The following is a 23282-nucleotide window of genomic DNA, read 5'->3' on the forward strand; positions in this document are numbered from 1 at the left end:
GACAAAATGAGTAACTACCATGCTTCAATCTTTCCTCACTCTTGTCAATATCCATTTTTGCTGCCCTTTAAAGTGCCTCTCTATGTTCAGAATGAACTGTTGAAAAAAAATAATTGAACATTACCCTATACTACTATTTTAAAACCACTTGTCATTGGCCCTGGTAAAAAGCTAGTATCCTGTATATCCTGTGTACTACGTTAATTCAGTAAATTAACTTAGCTGAAGAGGAACAGAAGTAAAAGAAATGCCAGGTTTAACCCTGTTTCTAACTCTACAGTGCCAGTAAGGAAAAGGTATATAACCTTGATCATCACTTTTAGTAGAATGCAAGAACAAAACTGAGGCATAGATTGCTACTCTAATTTACAGTCTTTGCAAAAATGAAAACAGAATAGTTCTGAAATCCTATCTCCCAATGAAATGCTACTCAAAGGAAAAAAGTCCAAAAGGGACCTGCTCTACAGGTGACCAATAGTCCCAAGGTGGCTCCTGAAGAACTTTTATGACTGGAAAATCAAATTTGAATTATTGAATAATTTGAATATAATTACTTTTATAGTGGATAAGAATGCCAGAGTAAAAGTCACAAGATCTCGGTTCACATGCTAGAATCTCGCTGGGTCTCTGGTTTGCCCATCCATATTATGGAGACAACCCCTACCCTCTAACTGAGCAGCTGGGAAAAGTTAAATAAGATGCTACACACACAAGCCCTGGCCCGTTTGGCTCGGTGGATAGAGCATCGGCCTGCAGACTGAAGGGTCCCAGGTTCAATCCAGGTCAGGGGCACATGCCTGGGTTGCGGGCTTGATCCCCAGTGGGGGGCATGCAGGAGGCAGCCAGTCAATGATTCTCTCTCATCATTGATGTTTCTCTCTCTCTTTCCCTTTTCCTTCCTCTCTGAAATCAATAAAAATATATATTTTTAAAATAGATGTTACACACACAAAATAACTTTGTAAAGTGTGATCTATATAAATGTAAAGTATATGCTATACAATATGTAAAAACAAACATTTTCTTCCCTATCACTCCCCTATACAAGTCAACTACCTTATTTCATATATAATAAAGGATTTTAATGCTATCAAAGTGGATGGTCCAAAAATCATATTAAAAGAAAAAGTGGGATGGATAGACACATATAGAATCGTTCTCTATTGGTTCTTGGAATAATACAAGAGAAGGATTCTACACACACATCTTTTGGTTTTTACTTTACATTTTCTCTAAACTATTTTTAATAAACATTATTTGTAAGCAATTTTAAGAGAACTATACTATGGAAACTTTTTTTTTCTCTCCGGGCCCATACAAGCTTTCACAGTTATTAGGTTCATATGTAAATACTGAGTGATAAGGGAAAAGAATGTCAGATTTATCTGTTTGATACAGACAATTCAAATGGTTTGAGAAATATGATGAAGTTGCAAAATTAATTAGAAAACTATTTGAAAGAGTTGGTATTATATCCCTTTAAATATAGCATGATAAAGATTATTAAAACTATTAAATTATAACTTCTGTATATAAATGCATCATTTTTTGTTATAAATCATGTTACAAATGTCTAAGACACAAAACTGTTCAATTTATCTTTCTTACAACCTTACATCAAAAAAGTATAAAAACTTGGAACACACATCAGGGAATATTTGGTGCACTCTTTGGAGGACTTCTATAAAACAACAGTTTTGAAATGGAGGATATAGCTCCAGTTAATTTTTCTTGAGTCTTGGTTAAGTTTCTTAACCAACAGATTATACATTTATCTTCTCATAGGAACTGAAGACTGAAGAAATGTTAAAATAGCAAAGTTTTATCATCTTAAAAGGACTGGCAATTTCATTTCAACTATGTGGAAAGGTAAAAAGTAATTTGGGTGCAAATATAATCTCAAAGATTAAAGGTGAACAGTTTACATGGACTCAGAATCAATGCTTATCCCTCTGATGCCAGCCCACCCTCACCCCTGCCCCACCCCCTTTTCACCTTTCTTAAGGCCTCTTGTAATGGAAGCAGAAGTTCACACACCAAACTGTAGCACCTTCCTACATAGCCAACCCATTATTGAGTAGAACAATTATGACATCAGCACTATGTTAGCTAATTATTCCACCAAATAAATAAAATCCAATGATCTCCAATACGACCATGTCATTGACTTGATTACATACGGATAGCTGCTGTATTTTACTATCTTTAATTTGAATTCCCTCTGATATAAGCTTGATGTCTGGTAATGTGTGAAACAACTGTGGAAATGCATGTAGCATGTACACTTAACTGACTGCCATTTTAGACTGCCAAACCCATGCATCATGGGTACCAAAGAGATGGGAAAAGACTAACAAAGGGTCTGATATTTGTTTTCTCATTAAATGAGCCTGAGTAGTGCCTAGAAATTTCCCATTATAGGAGCCTCAATGCTCTTTCTTAACTATTTCCCTATAAATTATGCGTGCTAGCCACTACTTTTCAACGCAGCATGCCATTAATCCTACTTGGGACAGGTTAGGGAGGAGGGTAGGAAGGAGGAGTTCTCTTGTGGTTTCTAAGTCCCACAGAAAGCTAAGTTATTCAACGCTTTTAAAAATAATAACTGTAACTACATAACAAAGTGAAGAACACTCTAATACTGCTTTTTTCTTAAACATATATAAATTCTAAAAGAAAATTCCTCACACTATTAACTACTACTGACCATCAGGAAAGGAAAACCTATCTTAAAACAAAATCCTCAAAAAGAACTTGGTAATTAAAATCGTATATGTAAAATGTTACTGAAAAATTCAAACATAAGATCTTATCTGACATGTTAAAATACTCTAAATGTTGCATACATATAGTTTAAAATTTATAGAGAACATGTGATCAATTACCTCATATTCTTTCCATGAGCCAAACTCAATGTATTCTCTACCATAAAATGCCAGAATGATCAAGTGGCCTAAAATATTAAAAGCAAGAAGAATAAGGTAAATATTAAAAATAAATTATTTAAAATCTAGATGCTGTTATTTATTTAGTTTATGAATAAATATTGTGATATAACAATTATTTTTTCATTATTTCTCAATTAGGTGACATACAATATTACATTAGTTTCAGGTATAAAACATAGACATTAGACATTCATATAACTTATGAAGTGATCACTCCAATAAGTCCAGGAATTGATCTGATACTACAACTGAATTATATTTAAGGTATTTTTTTACATGGCTATATTTTTAAAAGCTTCCTCCTTAGCCAAAAATGATATTGTTTTGATTTTACAAGGAAGGAAAGAGAACTTTCAAAGAATAAGCATACTATTCTAATAATCAAGAAAAATATGTTAGGACAAATAATACAGAGAACAATCCTAGAAAAATCTGTACCATTAAATATTGATTTTTGTTGTTGTTGTTAACCCTCACCAGAGGATATTTTTCCATTGATTTTTTTTTAGAGAGAATGGATAGGAGGGGAAGAGACAGTGAGAGAGAAGCATCCATGTGAGAGAGACACATTGATTAGTTGCCTCCCATTCGCACCCTGGCCAGGGCCTGGGATGGAGCCTGCAACCGAGGTATGTGCCCTTGACCGGATTTGACTCAAACTCAGTACCCTTTAGTTTGTGGATCAACACTCTATCCACTGAGCCAAACCAACTAGAGAGAAAAAAACAACAACTGTCCTTTTAAGTGGTAAAGATGAAAGACCAAACAATTCTGAGAATCAGCCTGCTAATTTCTTGTATACAGCGATGTAAAAGTGAAAATGGATTAGCAGCTGACACACCTTTACTCATTCCTTTTTAAAATAAATAAGATTTGGTTCTTAAAAATAAATAAGTAAAGATACATAAGCAGGTCACAAAGGTCAGGAAACTAGTAAGACATGCATAATTATTCAGTTTTATGAAAATTTTTAAAAGAAGTCTTTGGTTCAGGAGAGAACAGGCAAGGCTATTTTAAACTAAATATTTTTATTAGGTGATAAAGTAAATTTAGGGTAACTGCTATACAAACAGGAACTTAAGTGTATTTGTTTATACATATTATATCTTTTTTTGCCCTAAATATGTCCCATAATATCAGAAATCAATTTAGTAGAGTATATCTGATCCTTTAGTCAATCATAAACAGCATAATAGCTATCTGGCATGATTTAGTTTTACTTGTTTTTCTTTTTTCTTTAAAGGTAAAGATGACACTAAGCAACAGTTGCCATCAATTTTTATGCTGGTCCATTAAACTTAGAGAAATAACAAAGCAAACAGGTACAGCTCAATATATATGAACAGGCAACAGTCTAAATACACATATTTGAGGTTACTTGAACAAGACAAGACAAAGATCACTACAATAATCATAGGAGTTTGCTGCATACAGCAAAAATGCAATAATCTACTAGTTAACACACCAGAATTCTCAAAAAGAATTTGGTAATTTTAACCCTATTATCAAATGGTCCTGTTACTTTACTGTCATTATGAAATATTACATATTTTTCTGATGTGAGATATTATTATTGTACATATTTATTATACACTAAATGACTAAACAATACTTCAGAACAACTTTGAGCAAAATGACTATGAATTATACATACCTATTTCTAAGAAAATTCTACCTACCCCTTTAATTCTAATTCTTTTCTCCAACTTAAGCTCCCCTGTATTTAACTTTTTATGTGAATATCAAGTTAGAAAATTCAAGCTAATATACAGTTATCCGCATCTTCTACTCCCCTCCAAACAAGTTACAATACCTGCTTTGACTACATCCTTTACTACCTCATTCTGATACTAACAGAATTGCTCAAGAACTCTTTTCTTGATATCTTACAAGTTCCTTAGCCACCATACCAGTTCACTGATGATACAAATTTGTCTTTGTCACTTATCACTTTAACCTTAAAATCCAACTCATTTCTTAAAGCCTGTTCTCATATATTATTAAGTTATTCATTTAAGAATCACAACTATGTTAAGTACCACACATACCGTACAAATATTAAATATACATGGTGCAAACGCTCCATGGGTAGCTCACACACTACCATGCCAATTCACAAGATGGTCTCTCCCTCAAAGCTCCACATTGGCCCCAGGAGAACTTATTTTCCTCATTTCTTCCTATATGCTACAATGATTTTTTTCTCACATCTCTGGCACAGCTATTCGAAGTATCTTCATCTTGCCCTTTAACATTTATTGCATCACTGCAATGTGCTTGGCAATGTGCTCTCAGTTGATTAGGATAAAATGGTAAATAAAACACAGTTATTTTGCATTCGGGTCCCACCTCATCTGCTCCCACATATTGTCCTAACTTTCTCAGTGGCTTTATCATTCTCCTGGAACCCAGTGATCTTTCACTTTTCCACCATCATTTTCTCATACTTCATAACTAATAGTAAACAAGTCCTGTTGAATTGGTACTCATGTCAGATGATCCATTTCAGCACCACCCTGAGACCTAGGCGAAAGGGGCCATTGCCCAGGGCCTGGCACTATAGAGAACCCACTTTGGCCCACTGGTCAGGTACTTCCTCATGCAGTGAAAAGTCTGCACAGCCCAGGGCCATGCTCTCTGACTCCTCTGCAATCTACCTCAGCAGACTCCCAGTACCCTGAATTCCCATGCAAAGCCCTGAACTATCAATCCTAGGGAAGATGGAGATGGAGGCATTAAGAGTAGTCAAGAGATAGCTTGTAACAGGTGAGGCAAGGTTGCTTGTGGAGTGAGCATGTGGACATGCCATGGCAAAGAGCCTTGGGTACAGGGAAAGGGAGGTACACTGCAGGGCACAGAGGTGTTGACAGAAAGCCATTTCCCTTTGCCACTATGTTCTACAACAGAACTGAAAAACCTGAGAATACTAAATGGTCATCCAACACATTTAAATCTGTGCTTGTCAAATTAGGAGAAAAACGGTATCTTAACAATTAGTTGATTTACAACATTTACGTATGTAAAAATACCATGTTTCCATTTGTATCCTTTATATCCATTAGTGAATGGAATAGGCCTATTTGCAATGAAGGTTCCCCAGCTCCAATCTTTATTATAACTGCAATCTATCAAATAATGATGTAATAGTAGCAGAGTAGCAGTAGTAAAAGTAGCATTGATAATACCTCTCACTGAAGGTCCTAGCACAATACCAAGCATTTAATCTATACTAAACTCTTTCATACCCCTTTTGTTACTTACAATCCCAATGGCTAGTTATGCACATCTTATCTATAAATGGAAAGAACAAGTGGCAAAATTAGAATTCTAACCATGGTGTTTATGAACTAAAAGCCCAAGTTTGCCCTAGCCCATTTGGCTCAGTGGATAGAACATCGGTCTGTGGAATGAAGGGCCCCAAGTTCGGTTCCAGTCAAGGGCACGTACCTCAGTTGCAGGATCCTCCCCAGCCCAGGCCCTGGCCAGGCACATGCAGGAGGCAACCAATCGATGTATTTCCCTCATATCGATATTTCTGTCTTTCCCTCTCTCTTCCACTCTCTCTAAAAATCAATGGAAAAACACCCTTGGGTGAGGATTAAAATAAATAAATAAATAAATTAATTAATTAATTGCCCAGGTTCTTCATCCTATACTTCCTTTCAGATGACCCAGAGAGGTTTACCTGGCTTTACTTATTTATTTTTTTGAAAAATTTTAAAATGTTTTTGCTGATTTTATTTTTAAAAATTTATCTTTATTGTGGAAAGTATTACAGATACCCCCTTTTTCCCCCATTGACCACCTCTACCCAGCACCCGCCCTAGATCTACTCCCTGCCAATCTTTACAGATCTGCCAGATTAATCTCCTGAAAGCATCACTTTCATCTTCACACTTGATCCACTTTAAAAATATATACTGTCTGATTATGCTCTATCCAGTTAAATTTCAAATCCTTAGCCTGATTTTCTTTCCACTCCATCTGCTTCATTATTTCTCAACAAACTCTTCAAACTCTTCACACTAAAATCTACCTCTAACATGTGCTTAACCCCTTCCTCACAGACTTATACACCACTCAGTCTTCAAGATCCACCTCATGTACTACACCTCCTCCAGGAAGACTTCTCTAACTACTCATGCCCAGAATCTTCTCGCCCCATTTTTTATTTACACGTAATACTAGTAGTTTCTAAGCATTCAGCAAGTAATTAAGCTATGCAGAGAGATTATTTATGAAGTTAATGTATGAATCTTCACTGAGCTGGACATAATATTCAATTAAGTAAAAAAGGTAAAATTATATTCTACATTTTTACAAGTGGACAATTTCACCATATGTACAAGATGATAAGTCAGCGTTACATATTCATTGATGTCAAGAAAAAACATTTTATCAGAATCTATATATATAAAAGGCTAATATGCAAAGCATCCCCTCAAGAGTTCAACTGGGAAACCAGGAGTTTGATCGCTCGCTATGACGTGTGCTGACCCCCAGGGGGCAGCGCGGAACATGGTGGGTGATGAGCTGTGGTGGCAGGGCGCTGAGGGAGCAAGGGAAGGAGGCGGCAGGAAGGCAGGGAGGCGGGGAACCTGATCAGCCCTAATCGCCCAGCTAGGCCTAGAGACCCTACCCGAACATGACTTTCGTGCACTGGGCCTCTAGTAGAATAATATTTTGTCTAACTCTGAAGTTTAAAACTTCCCAAATTTAATGTTTTAGGCAATATTTAATTCATCAAAATTATATTATGGAACATTTTAACAATATAAGTACACAAGTATTAATCAAGAAAAAAATAATTATTTTAAAACTTACAAAATTACTGGTAACAGACAGTGGTTTTACTGGAAAAACTGTATCTGTGTAACATTAAGAGCTAATTTCCCTTGGCTCTAATTTCACTGTGGTTTGGTATACTACTCACTGTTAAAATATCAAGGCGACATTGAGCATGTTCTGTACCTCTTCGTTAAGCTCAGGTTGGCATTACCTTCCTCAAAGAACTGAAATAGGATAGCCATTGCTTAAACCAGTTTAATCCCACTCGCTACTTCAAACCGTTGTGTTTCAAATCACTTCTATTCTTTTGCAAATAATATTTCTCATTAAATTAAATGTCCTTATGGTTCCTTTAGAAACAACAGAATATATTAAAATTTAAACTATATTTTGTAAATCAATGGCAAGCATGTTGAACATTGTTTAGGGATAGGGCAAAAAGTACCAAACGTAATCAGATTTTCATGCGACTCCACTGTTGACCTTACTTCTCAGCAGAAACTACTGCTATTTTCAGTTATTTTTTTAAAAAAATATATTTCTTTATTGATTTCAGAGAGGAAGGGAGAGGGAGAGATAGAAACATCAATGATGAGAGAATCATTGATTGGCTGCCTCCTGCACGTCCCCACTGGGGATTGAACCACAACCTGGGCATGTGCCCTTGGCCGGAATCGAACCCGGGACCTCCCAGTCCACAAGCCAACGCTCTATCCACTGAGCCAAACCGGCGAGGGCTATTTTCAGTTATTTTATATCAACCATGTAAAGTGCTAACACAAAGCAGTTTACTCACTTCTGCTGTTAGACTTTCCATGGAAGAAAAATGTGGAGAGAGACTAACTGTTTAAATAATACAAGACTCACTGTACATATTTACTAAAATAAATAAATTGGCCCTATTCTTTAAATTCTACTTTTTGTTCAGAGTAATAAGTATTTCATCTGCTTAGTGCATATTTTTCCTACTGATTACTGATCTTGCAATCTTTAAAAAAAATCCTGCTCCAAGATTTGAACCTGTGAAGAGGGGTTAGTGATAAAAGTTTACTCAAAAGAATTCCTACACTGACCAATATTGAAAATGACTTAACAAAATATATAGTCCTTAATATCCCTCTTTGAAAACAATATTGTTTCTAATTATATCCAGTTCCATGTTACCATGTTCAGCTGCCATCCTGTCCTGTGAAACCCTCCTTACATCCTATCACAAGGAGTAAACTAGAAAGATGATAATGACAATATCCATTACCAGTTTGAGTACTAACTCTAGATTGCCATTCTGTTTTATATATATGTCATTTTACCTTTCACTTTTTCATTTTATAACCGAACTGAGTAGGTAATATCCCCATATTTACATAAAACACCTGAGCTCAAAGTAGTATGGAATTAGTTTAAGGATAACTAGCTATCAAATGACAAAGCCAGAATTTTAACTCAGATTTTATTCAGAAGACTAGGACTCACACATCATCTTCTAACCAATTTGCAAGCTGACAGAACTCATGCTATCAGAGATTATTTTTTAAGCTAAACACCTAAGTAATCATGAATATTTCTCTACATGGAATTAGCATGAGTGTCTCACATAGCACAGCTTGGGCCTTTGTGGAAATTTCACCGTACCACCCAAGTACTATGACAGACTTCTATTAATATTGTGACAGTCCTGAAAAAAATCTATATTCACAATTAGTTGAGGGAAGTAATGTTCCTACAAATCTGTTTCATACTGAACCTGTGTTTGTGTCTTCAAGCGTGAGCTGTGCTTTCATAGTGTGGACTACAGTGCATATCCATGCCTCAAAACACAGGAGACAGGGACAAGGTCATGAAATTTTACACTGTGTAGCAGGTCAGGCTACTTAACGGCTAAACTACAATTCAGAATAACTGATTGGCAGGACTGTTCTATAAAGTGCTCTGCAGTCACTACGTAAAATATACATGACATAGAGTAAGCAACAGTAAAACTTCAGAAATATCATTAAAGGTTAGTAACAAGAGCCACATAATAAATTTTTCTCTAGGAAAAGCAGATAATTCAATGTGGTGCAACTGATACCTAAATTTAAGTATTAAACTCACTGTGGCTCTACTGGATTATTAAGAAAAAACTGCAAATATTTCAAATCTATAATCTAGTCCTAAAACTTCTTAAAGTTTTAGTGCTGCCTTGTAAAAATATTTACAGTACATTAGGATAACAACTTATCAGACAGCCACAGAAAGCTTCTCTATGGTGCCCTACAGATCCCTGGATCTTTGACACCTTCTTATAAGATCCTCTCTAATAGGAAGCTAGTATAATTATTAGGTGGATGTATTAACGTATCCCAATGGGAAAATGCAACTGTAGGTAACTGTTATAGAAATGCAAAACAGAATGCCTCTTAATCACTAATAAACATCTCTATCTAAAGCAAATTTATTGTTTAATAAAAGTTTACAGTATACCATTTAGTTGTTTCACGCCATGCACTTGCTTAAAGAGGTTGATTTTACCTTTAGCTAAAGCTGTGTATTTTCTAATCTGTTTAGGGCAGCTGTCAAGTAATCAGAGTAAGCAGTGTCATTTTAATAAGGACGTCTTTTAATAAAATATAATAAGTCACAAATACCTAATTTCTGCTCTTTACTGTAATTGCCACTCTTCACTGTAACTGCTACTTTAACAATCTTTTCCAAATGCTGCACAAAAGATGAACAAATCAAGGGTATTAGCATGTGTGTATATTTACAGCTTACTGCTGTCAAAGGCTGTGTAGTTCCACTCCCTACTCCAGCAGCTATATGAGATCTGTTTCTTTTGATAGAGGCCTCCTGGTTTAGGTTGTGAATGTATCTGAATGAATCTCCTTTTCATGGCTATGTGGCAAACACATACTAAAAAGTATACAACAGAAATGTTGGCAAAGTTCTAGCACAATATTACTCCTTTAGGAATATCACTGACACTTTTACTGTCACTGTGAAAGACTATACATTTTACTACTTTATTCTTTCTTTTTCAATAACCTATCTGCTAAATTAGTTATTAGTTCATAATTTCAAAAAACATTGCTTATATATAGTTCATGTAGCCTATTTTCTTAAATTTTAAAAGTTTATTATAACTATTAGTTTTACATATAATTCCACTTAAATAATGTACATAAAACAAAAGTTGCTGCAATATTAAAATAAATGAAGGATCCCAATAACAGAGGAAGCAAACTATTACAATTTTTATTTTTAAAAAGCACATTCATTATGATTATTTTGCTACAGTTCAATTTTAAGTTTATGATGTTTTTTCTAAAATTCCCTGAAAACTTCTTTATATGATAACCGTTTACCTTTTTTACTTGTTTTATTTAAAGTACACTATTTTTTTAACCAGTATATTTTTAAATTTTGGTAGTTTATTGCTATTTTAATATCAGAAGTCTGGTGCACAAACAGTACTGGGTTTATAAAAAGTTTGCCCATTTTTGAAATGCTAAGCTTTCCCAATTCAAACTAACTTACTGTGAAAAGAAAACCATGACAACTGTTTGTACCTCCTGCTTTATTATCACATCCGGCCTGGTCACTCTTAGAAATTCAATCTATTATGGTTGCTAGGAGTCTGTTGCTGTGCAACCTAGAAGGGTATGCTGTGCTTTCAGGCTAAGGAGTGCTAATAAACCTGTAGGCTTCCTTCTATGGGTCTGACCAGTGTGTTTAAAGGGCTTAATACTTTTCAAGAGTGATTGGAGACACATCCTATTAAAAACAAGTCACACTGAGAGATTTCTAACAAAGGGACAAAATGCTAAACATACACAAATATTCAAAATGTATCCTCAGAATCCCTAATTTGGTAAAACAAACAAAGAACAGATTATGATCTATATTTCAATTATACCACCTACCATTCCCAAGTTTTTATTTCCATATTGACCTATAAAAGGTTATAATGGATATAAATGAACTCAGAATGTTTTAGGGGAAGAAAGCAGTTAGTAACTTCAACTTTATAAACTTATATAAATTCCAAAAATAGAAAAATAAATTTAACCTAGGAATCTAGGAGTCATGAATTTTGCAGAACTAAAAGGCATCCCCCCCCCCCATACACACACACACACACACACACACACACACACCCTTGAAAATCTGAAATTCTAAATTTCATTTTATTATTAAAAAGATGACCTTTTTCATCCTTTATATTAATTCTAAAATATATTCTATCCTATCATATGCATATTCTCCATAACTTTAAAAATTAACACTCAATAAGTTGCTCACAAAACTTCACTACAACTAGATAGCACTGAACGTAAATAAAAAGAGAAAGATAGTAGAGGCTATCAATAAAATGCTGATAAACAAATTGTGTGAAATAGAACTTTAAAAGTTGGCAGAGGATACGAGAGGACCTCTACATTCCTTAAAAAAAGAAATTATATTGACTTTTATTTCTTTATGTATGGTTAAGTCTTTCTCATAAAGTATTTGAAGACAAAGATGATGAAATTGGTCTACCATAAAATACCAAAGGTCATGTAGATAAATAAAAATATTTGATTTTACAATAATCATCAGTCTTTTTTATTTTTACTATATGAATTTATCTGAGCCAAACTGAGGACATATGCCAGGGAGCAAGATTTCAAATGCTTCTCAATAATCACTTTATGAAACTTTATCCATATTTTCCAAGGATGTTTTGATACACTAATTCTTGCTATGTATTTTACTAATACTGCCTGCAGCTTTAGAAAGTTAAAAATAAGTTTTTGTAAATGCCAGGCAAGATTTTTTCTTTATTCATGGAAACAGTTAGCCCTTCTATCTCTGAGCTGGTTATACTTTCTAAAATAACCTGTCAACTACACTACCTCTTTCTTTTTTAAAGAGTCACGTATATCTGTCCTTCAATGGTTGTTTTATTTTTTCTTCTCATTGCACACTATGGGAAACAGAATAAAGGAAATGAACTATTTCTTTAAAAGTACCAAAAAACAACAAACAGAAGAATGAAGAATAACTATCCAAAAAAGGCAAAAAATCCAATAATAAAGGAACAGGCTGGGAGGCGCAAAGGAACCATCTGACCAAAGACAGACTGAGGCAGGAAGAGAACGGGTCGGCTAAGAAGGTTGAAAACTCAGACAGCCTATGCCAAGCAATAACAAGCAGAACAGACCAGAGCAAATGGGAGAAAAAGGGGCAGAAAGGATGACAAACAGAGACAAGAATGTGTTAGAGAATAACTGAAAGAAAATTCGCAGAAGGAAACATGATTCATTTTACAAATGAGGGGGAAAACAAATATGAGATTTTTATATTCAATACTTATATTTTGAATCATCCTTATTTCTTAAGAAGGCATACAACAATTCAGAAAATGTCTTAAAAGATGTAGTGATATACGTACCATTTATGATGTAAAACCAAGTAAGCAGTAACTTGAAGACTCAATTTGACAATGAAATAATTTGATTACTTTCCAATTCTCATCTAGGATTAAGGAAAATTTAACTTAAGTCTATAAGTACAGGATGTAATATATGAAAATATCTTTTAAAGCAATGAAAACTGATTTTTCCCAAACAAGAACAAAACATTAAGACACACACTACACACTACACACTACACACACACACACACACACACACACACACACACAGTAGTCAAAAAAGTTATATAAAGTCAGATTCTAAATATACCATTCACAGAAGTGTGTTACGCAAATCTGTTAACTTTTAAAGCAGTTATTTAATAGTTGGTCAATTACTAGTCAAGTGTAGTAAATAATGCTGGAAGACTCTGCTCTGAAAGTTCTAAACTGGCTACATTAATATTTAGTCTCCTGTCAGGCACTATTAATTAAAGGCAATGGGGCAAAAATAAGGAATAAGACTTTTTAATGGAGATGGAATCCATAGTGGAAGTGTTGAGGGAAAGAGCCTTCTGGTTAGGAAGCTGCAACAATTATACAGTGTGGCATACTGAGAATAACATATTCATCCATGGAATTAAGTCTCTTTTATTGCACATTCCAGTTTTCTTGGATTTGCAACATCCTATCATATTTGATTCACTTCCAAATACCGAATTTCAAATTAAAAAAATCAAATTTCCTCAATAAATGCTGAACAGAAATTGAATTGTTTTATTTTTAATTTCATAAAATTTTTATCAAGAATTGTAGGTTCTTTGATAATTCACATTATAAGGGTTGGTAACAAATGAAGGTTAGAATTCTGTTTTAGTAGTCCCATCTTACTAATTATAAAGAGAAATCATTATGGGAGCCATTAATATAACATAATTTCTCCTTTCTGCTGAAAGAATATCTGCCCAAATACTTTTCAAATTATTTCTATAATTTGTTTAGCTACAGTCAAAAGGATATTGAATGTACAAAGAAAGAGGTGTGTGTGTGTTTTCAGTATTAGACTTTATATAATATAAACAACTGATTAGAAGAGTAATATCAATTAAAAACATATTTAAAAATGTCTTAAAACCCATTTTCACTTTTTAAGTACTACCACTCACTTTTATATATTTAAAAACTTGAAAAAAGGTATTGGATCATTTGATTTTTTAAAATGTATAACAGAAGATACTGGAAAAGGCATCTTCAAGTGTTTTCTATGAATATAAGGGACAATTTCACTGTATCTCATTATAAATGCCAATAACCTCAAAGATGTATATTTCACTTTTTTGTGAAAGCAAATACATAAAAAATCTTTAGAAAACATAAAAGAAATAAACCATATTTGTACAGAGGTAAATGTTACTTTCTCGGAGTGCACTTAGAAAAATGTCTTTGTGGAATCTGTATTTAATTTAGAAGATTCTATTTAATTCCAACTCAAAATCTGAGACTAGAAATATTGAAGTTCACAATTCAGATTTTTAAATGATATCTGTCTGGAAACTAACCTTTATTCTTTTTAAGATTTTTTTTTTCATCCATCCCTCCATCCACAGAGGAGAAGACAAAACATGGCAAAGAGGAGCAAGAGTGGCATCTGAGTGCTGAGCCTGACTCAGCTGTTGTCTCTCTTTCCAGAGGTAAAAAGTGAGGGGAGTAACAAGGGGTAGGTGGGGAGATAAGGGGTATAGCTGAAACAAAATTAACCATGAGTTGTTAACTATTAAAGAAGAGTGATGGATACATGGGAATTCATTTCATTGTTTCATCATACTGTTCTATTTTTACTTTAAAAAGTTAGGGGGAAAAAGTAGAGTAGATTTGCTCTCCTTAAGTCTTTTATAGCTCAAACATTTTCTCATAAACACAGTGGTGGTACAAACAAGTGGTGATACTAAATTAAATTAGACTTCTGTCATTTTTAATTTATTTATATTTTTAACTGGCAGAAATACTATTTTCTCAAGTTCAATAAACTCTAGCCTACAGGTTGTTAAAATGTGGGCACAACTGACTCACTTCAGACACAAATACCTGGGCACATTTGCAAATATAATCCTTTAACCAGCCTGTAATGATGGAAACCAGGATTAGAACTAAATCCTTCTTATACATAATTATATAAGTTCAGAGAAAGGGAGGGTTTTTTTTGTTTAAGGTTCCACAACAATTTCTACTTCCTTAAATATGTTAAAAACACACATTATATAATATATTTTTACCATTTTTTGAAGTATTAAAATATACTACAATAGCCTCAAATACTGCAAAACTGTATATTTCATAATGGATGACAGACACATATGCTTAATATTTGACACTGAACTGAAATTAGAAAATATGATTTTGACATTAGTACACTGAAAACCTCATTCTAAAAATATCAGCATGACAATCTATTTGTCAAAATAACAGAATTCAAGACAATCTGCCTCCATTAGTAACTTTTACTTATCTAAATAACCTCTCATTTTTGTCATTTTGCATACACAAAATTTTAAATTCAGTTCATAAATCCATGATTACAGATGACTAGACAATGACAGATAACTATGCTACATAAACAATAACAGTCTAGTTTCACATTTTCTAAGACACTGCAGAGCATTTTGATCATAGAAGCCATCATATACAGATACTTTCTCTAGTTTAAACTGGCCATATGAGCAAACTGAGGGTATAACCACTCAAATTACCAGTCAGCTCATTCTAATTTCAATTTGCCTATATTAATAGTGATTTTACTTTGAATAGTTCACATTGCAATTTTTTAGGATCTATTCTTGTGATAGTTCCAGATGTTTCAGCACAACCCCCAACTTAGAAATAAGTAGGGTGGACTGAAAACCTTAACCTTTCCTACCATCTCCAAAGAAAAACTAAAAGTAGGTTTTGAGTCTCTTAATCTGCTTTTTTCCTTATAGAAAAACCATAGTGAGTGTTGTTGTTTTTTCATCAATATACACCTCAAAATGATATAAAATGAAAAGGCTGTACATTCAGAGAAAGGAGTACAAGAATGACAGAAGGCAACAAAGAGTCAGGGGGAAAAAATGTACTGTAAGGACAGATGTAAACAATTAGGACTCTTTAGTATAAAAGGAAGGCTAGCATCGACCAAGGTATCATCTGAGGCCTGGTGCATGAATTTGTGCACCAGTGGGGTCCCTCGGCCTGGCCTGCGGGATTGGGCTAAAACCAGCTCTCTGACAATCCCCAAGGGATCCCAGATTACAAGAGGGTGCAGGCCAAGCCAAGGGACCCCACTGGTGCATGATTGGGGCCGGCGGAGACGCAGGAGGTTGGCCAGCCGGAGAGGGACTGCGGGAGGGCTCCAGGGCGTGTCCGGCCCATCTCACTCAGTCCTGATCGGCCAGACCTCAGCAGCCGGTCGGAGCATTTGCCCCCTGGTGGTCAGTGCACATCATAGTGACTGGTCGACTGTCTGCCCCCTGGTGGTCAGTGCATGTCATAGCGAGCAGTTGAGCAGCCTTAGCATATCATTAGCATATTACGCTTTGATTGGTTGAACAGCTGACTGGACGACTGGACACTTAGCATATTAGGCTTTTATTATATAGGATAAAGTTACAATGGAAGAAATACACAACTTACATCTGTCACCTCTGTTCAAATGTCACCTCCGTAAAATCTTCCTAATCATCATACTTAACGTTGCAACCTCTCCACCCTCATCACCTATCCTCTCTAGTCAACTTTTTTTTTTATCCTCACCCAAGGAGTGAGGATATTTTTCCCCATTTTTAGAAAGAGTGGAAAGGAGGAAGGAAGGAGTAGAGAGAAAGAGAGACAGAGAAATAAAGAAAGAAATAGGAACATCAATGTGACAAACACACATGGGTTGGTTGCCTTCCATGCACCCCAACTGGGGGTGGGGTTTGTACATGCAACCCACATACTTGCCCTTGAGCAGGAACTGAACCCATGACCCTCTGGTTCACAGACCAATGGTCTGCAGTGGTTCTCAACCTTCCTAATGCCGCGACCCTTTAATACAGTTCCTCACGTTGTGGTGACCCCCAACCATAAAATTATTTTCGTTGCTACTTCACAACTGTAATTTTGCTACTGTTATGAATCGTAATGTAAATATCTGATATGCAAGATGTATTTTCATTGTTCACAACCCACAGGTTGAGAACCGCTGCTAGACACTGAGCCATGCTGGCCAGGGCTCTAGATCCCTCTTTTTAAAAAATTTTCTCCATATCATTTACAACTATTATAATACTCATTTATCTTCTCTCTCCATCATCCTCAATTGTTTGAATATAAGATTCTTAAGGGCAGAGATCTGATAAGTTTTCTTCAGTGCTCTATTCTCCATAGAATTTCATTGCTTGGCCCATACTGTATGTGTCAATATTTGATCAATAAATGAATAGATGAATAAAAAAGTGAAAATGAGTGTGTACACCCAAACTGACTCTAGAAACTGACTCAGGAAAGAGGTTAAGATGACTTCACAACTGGCAGTAAACTTACCAAACTAATCACCTCAAGAGATGGTACAGAATAAAAATACCCTGTTCATAAATGGACAGATTTATGAAAGCCAGATCCATATTAAAAATAGTTTTTTAAGGAGAAAGTCTCTGTAGTAGGCATCAAAGCAGATAACCCTACCTCTCCACAATACAACCCTTAATGGATATCACAAATGCAACGACAGATCTGACTACTGTAATAATTCCATTCTAATACCACCAGTTGCCTTGGTAGAAGCTTGGAACTCAGGTCCTGATTCTGTACTTTTGACATCCCAATAGGACAGTAAAGTTAGGTAGCAAAAGGTGAAACTCAGGAAGTCTGGAGTATTCAAAATAGCCTCCCGCCAAAAAGCATAGTTATCATAATGCCTCCCAGGTCTCTCCCCTACTAAGCAGAATTAGGAATACCCACACCCTGCCACAAGCAGAAAACAGGAAGGAGATAATAGATCCTAAAAGGCACTCCCCAACTTCTGAAACTACTAGTCTTAACAGACACTAAAAAAAATCCCAGGCAAGTTTAGAATTTCACACATATACATATACATACATATATATATACGAAATTCATATATACATAGAGTTAGATAACAAAATCATTTGAAAAGATAAATGGAAATGAGACCTTGATCTAGTGTCTACTAGCTGATGCCTTTTTAAAGAAATATCCAACATTCATGAATTCATGCCATTAAATCCATTTTAAAAAACAGGAAGTAAATAAACCCATTTGGACTAATAGAACTGCATTGCTCTAAAGGTCAGTATAAAATCAGGACTAGACAAAATTATAAAATGGTTAAATGTGTATTTTATAATTTGATTAGAGATAAACAAGCTGAGGCTTCATAATTAGTCACTGATTGCTTCTACTAGAAAAGGACACTGGGTTTTGTGCTGAGTTCCAAAACCTCAGGAAGCTTACAAAAAAATTTAGAAAGATCAAACATTTACAAACAAATATCTAAATCACATTTTCCAATTAGTATCAGGGTTAATAAAAATTTCATTAGAAGTGAACTTATTCAAGTTAAGAACCACTCTATTTAACTTTAGCAAAGATGAATTCAAGCAGTGTGGCCCTAGCCAGATAACTCAGTTTGAGCACTGTTCAGATATGCCAACGTTGAGGGTTCAATCCCCAGTCAAGGCACATACAAGAATCAACCAGTGAGCCCTGCTGGTGTGGATCAGTTGCACTGAGAGGTCACTGGTTTGATTCTGGAACAGGACAATAATGGAAACTGCCATTTACATGTTATAGCGCTGCTGTTTGCCTTTGTCATCTAATGTAATCTCTGAAACCATCTTTCAAGGTAGATTTTAGTAACCATAACCATATCTCACAGAGTTTAAGTAATCTGCCTAAAGTTAAACTACTAATCAGTAGCAGAACTAGAATTCAAACCCAGAGCTGTTCATTCCAAAGTTATTGCTCTTAAACAGTGATTTTCAACCAGTATGACACAAGAATTTTAAAAACATTCAATACCTGACTATTTAGTCAGGGGTACTACTCACCTCTTTTCCCTTAAATTGTCAAATAATAAAATGACAATAGCCAACACAATGGCCGTCCAGTGTGAATCAAAATTAGACCTATATTTTTGTCAGATCAGCAAAAACAAAATGACAAGTTCAGTTGTCATATATTTTTTGCTGTGCCACAGAATTTTATTTTTAATTTATCAGAGAGAGAAAGAGGAAAAGAAAGGAAGAGAGATAGAAACATTTATGAAAGAGAATTATCCATCTGCTGCCTTCTGTGCGCCCCCTACTGGGATTGAGCCTGACACCAGGCATGTGCCTGGACCTAGAATCAAATCTGTTAACTACCTGGTGCATGAGATGATGCTCAACCACTGAGCCACACCAGCCAGGCCAGAATTTTAGTCATTATTGTTTATGTGTGCCATGAGATGAAAAAGGTTGAAAATCGCTGCTCTTAACCAATTGCCTAACACTATAAGCCAGGCTGGCAAAAAAAAAAAGTTACAGAGCAGAGTGGTGAAATATATATTTCAAAATGGACAGTAGTTTCTAAGCTCCCTAAGCGCACAGCACAATGGAAGTTTTGTGGCATTTGTAAATATTTCTTAAATGATTCTGATGAGTAGACAGTGAAGATTCCTGAAAGATTCTCACCCAAAGAAACATAAAACTTTGGGCTATTTGAAAACATCCAAAGTATCTTCTTTTTAGAAGATTCCATTAATCCCTATTTAGACATAGTTTAAGTAAAAATTTATCCAGATTATAAATCCATATGATGTTAAAAACACATTCCATGTTTTAGATTCTTCCTCTTTATATCCAAGAAATATAGCAGTCTAGTACTTATTTATGCTGGGAACTGAGTCTCTATATTCAAATCTCAGTTTAAAAGTTCCAAGTATGTAGCACTCTCTTTTCAACTGAATTACACTCTTAATATTTGTATTTTTCCATTCTGTTTTACAGGCCAGTAGGTATGTTGGCAAATCAGGAGTATAGTTAAGTCTAAAAGTAAATGATTTAAATTCTGCCTCCCCCCTCAGAAAAAAACCCTTCCCTTCAATTAACAGAAAGCAAAATCAATTTAATGCATTGTATTCTAAGCCTCTCTTAATTCAGATGCAACAGCAGCATGAAACATTAGAAATATCATAAAGAATGAGAAACTTCTAGGCAAAAATGCAAGAACTAACTAATATTTCATCAGACTTTTGTTTATCATAGCTCCTTTTTTTTATTGAAGGCAAAGATAAATCCAAAGGGAATGGTTTTACAAGAAAGGTTGGTCTGTGGGGATTTACCTTGTTAAGAACAAATGACAAATGGTTTTCCCCGTATAGGAAACCTACTCCTGTTTCATAAAAGTGCATCCTTTCAGATTTGGTACCACAAATGAGGCTGGTAAAAGCATCAAGTTACTGCTAGAAAGTTCAGTTGTCGTTTTCTTGGTCACTCTTAGCAGATTGTTTCAAATAATCAACAGAAGTAGTGCTCAAATTATGCATTTTATCACAAAACAGGATACCAAAACTAAGTTCAATCCTGACCTTGTAGATGTACTTCCAATTCTAACATACACACACACACACACACACACACACACACACACACTCACACACCCCATGTTGGCAATTACTATTCTGCCACCATCTCATACTATTATTTAGTAGACAACATATCCTTCCAAGAATTCAGATTAAGAAGTCACATAACAGCATGACTGCTGGTATTGCTTCTGGTTGCTATGGAATAAAGGGCAATCCCTTCACATTCTCATTCTGTTGGTTCTCACTAAGAGTGCTGCAACACCTTTAAGCCCAGCCGGGCAAGTCTCAGCTTGTACCACAGATATAAACTGCCATTATTTTAATTTTGTTCCACAAGAGAGTGACCTACAGGAACAAACGTTTCAATTATTTAAAATTAATAATGCAATAGTTTACAACAACCTTTAGAATGGTTAGACTCAACCTTACCCTCATCACAAAAGTAGAGGTGCATGCCACGTCTGAGAATTATTTCTGCCAACACATTATGACATAAATCACTAATACCTGACAGAGGAAAATAAAATGATAGTGATAAAAAAAATACAATATTTTTTTTAAAGATCTAGCAAATATGGTTATTTCCCTTTAATATAAAGGCTGTTGATGACGTGTAAAAATATTTAAAATTTTATTCCTATTCTAAAATAGAGCAATTAAATACTGATTTGTATGTCAAAGTATAGTTGGAGATAATAAAAAAATAAATATATATATTCAGAATGCAGAATTATAAAACTTTAATGTGCTTTTTCTAGAAAAAAAAATGAGTTCAAACTTGTAGGTAAACAAGTATTCTGAGTACTGAAGGCAGCACATTTGAGTTGTTTGCTTTTTTAAAAAAAGTTTTGCACTAGCAATGATATAACAGGAGAATGCTGGGAGAGAAGTGTGGAGTCTGGGGTCCAGCAGCCCCAGCTACGACAAATGTTATGTCACTGTGCAAGTCACTTCACCTCCGTTTTCTTATATTTAAAATAAGTGGGGGACAGGGTGGTGGGTTGAATTAGATAACTTTCAAAGTATTTCCAACTTAAAAATTCTGATTCTAAAATAAAACATCCTAATTATGTCTCTACTGGAATCCTACAAAATTGTGTCATTGGAAAGCACGGTTAACTCTGGTGACAGACTTTTTCACCTTTTTAATCTCTAGCACCCTGGCTATCCCTATTAGTTTTTGTGCAGAGCCAGAAGAGAAAGGCTGAAGTTGTGCCCCTGACAGTCATCATAAGGGTTTGCAGTTCCAGCTCCAGACCCAAAAGCTTAGCTGCTATGCAAACAAGTCAAGTTCAAAAATACAAGTCAGTTCTTGGATAAAGCTTTCCTTTACATGGTGTTCTTCCAAATCAGAACATTAAGTTGTTTGCTATTAGGGAGTTACTCCAATGTAGAATAAGAAGACCAATATTGTTACCATATTAGAAATGGCTTTTTAAAATTATACATATGACATAAATGCAATGGAAGTCAAATTTCAAAAAAACTCTTCAACACCAGAATAAAACCACCATTGCTTTAATTCAATGATTTTCAACTGATGTGCCCCAAGAATTTTTAAAACATGCAATACCTGACTATTTAGTTAGGAGCAATGACCTCTTTTGCCTTAGATTGTCAGATAAAACAATGACAACAGCCGACACAACAAGAGCTATTTGGTGTGAATGAATCAAAACTATACCTTCTTTTGGTCAAATTGGCAAAAAATATATTTGTGTGCCGCAGAATTTTAGTAATTAGTTTATGTGTGCTGTTATATGGAAAAGGTTGAAAATCACTGCTTTACTTGATGCTATCTTGAATGTCATATAATAAAAAGCCAAATAACACTTTGACTCTACATAGGTATTGAAAAGCACAGAAAAAATATTACAAACAAATTGGTATTAACATTAAATTCATACATTTTTTAAAATTAATAAAGTATCCCATAAATATTTCTGAAATTAACATGCATTTCATATGATCCTTTGTTTTGCAGAGTTACATTTACATTTTGTTCAATCATTGTTTGGCTGATTAAGCTTTACACTGGTATTTTTCTGTATACATTGCATCTACCTGCTTTTGGAAACCCTGACTATATGACAATCTAGTATGCAGGATCACTTAAATTAGATGTTTCCTAATGGCAGAAAGAATTAAATATAACTCTTTGAAAAAAGAAATCACAGTTTAGTCATACAGTAAGATAAAATTAGTAGTGTATCACTTTGGTTATTTTATATCACTTTATTATTTTGTCTGACTAGTTAATCTATAATAGAAGTATTTTTAAAGAGTGCCACAATATTTCAAGTTATATATATTTCTCTGAAACCTTTTGAATCAGAAAAAAGTTTAGCACTTAAAGTTACATAACTGAAAAATGCAGGCCTTATTTAACGTATTTACTTCTTCATGCCTAAATCATTTAATTAGATTCAAACAACAAGAAAACATCAGCTTTTAAATAAAGAGATTTAGGTCAGTATTTTGTGTTGTTTATTAAAGTGACATTAATCATTACTTATTTTACATGTTAGATCATTACAGAATAATTTCCAATATGAATGGATTTTTTTCC

General features: G+C 34.6%; 1 protein-coding gene across 35 annotated transcripts in view; it reads right to left on the bottom strand.

Moving 5' to 3' along the window:
- The window catches only part of RFX3 (regulatory factor X3), a 272040-nt gene that overhangs the window by 239764 nt on the left and 8994 nt on the right, over window positions 1-23282 (bottom strand). For 10 of the 35 annotated variants that reach the window (XM_036331009.1, XM_036331002.1, XM_036331001.1 and 7 more), the window contains 3 exons: window positions 14670-14852; window positions 13150-13232; window positions 2886-2953 (listed from right to left, as the gene is read on the bottom strand). The exons of 1 other annotated variant lie outside the window; for it this stretch is intronic. The gene's annotated coding sequence lies outside the window, so the exon portion shown is untranslated. Of the gene's footprint in view, window positions 1-2885; window positions 2954-7881; window positions 7961-10363; window positions 10434-11638; window positions 11668-13149; window positions 13233-14669; window positions 14853-15180; window positions 15231-19193; window positions 19272-21142; window positions 21247-23282 lie in introns of those variants that run through there. 24 more of the 35 variants (XM_036331011.1, XM_036331005.1, XM_036331004.1 and 21 more) reach the window with 19 other exon arrangements.

Source organism: Myotis myotis, unplaced genomic scaffold (assembly GCF_014108235.1).
Source record: "Myotis myotis isolate mMyoMyo1 unplaced genomic scaffold, mMyoMyo1.p scaffold_m19_p_12, whole genome shotgun sequence".
In the NCBI taxonomy this organism is placed as follows: domain Eukaryota; kingdom Metazoa; phylum Chordata; class Mammalia; order Chiroptera; family Vespertilionidae; genus Myotis; species Myotis myotis.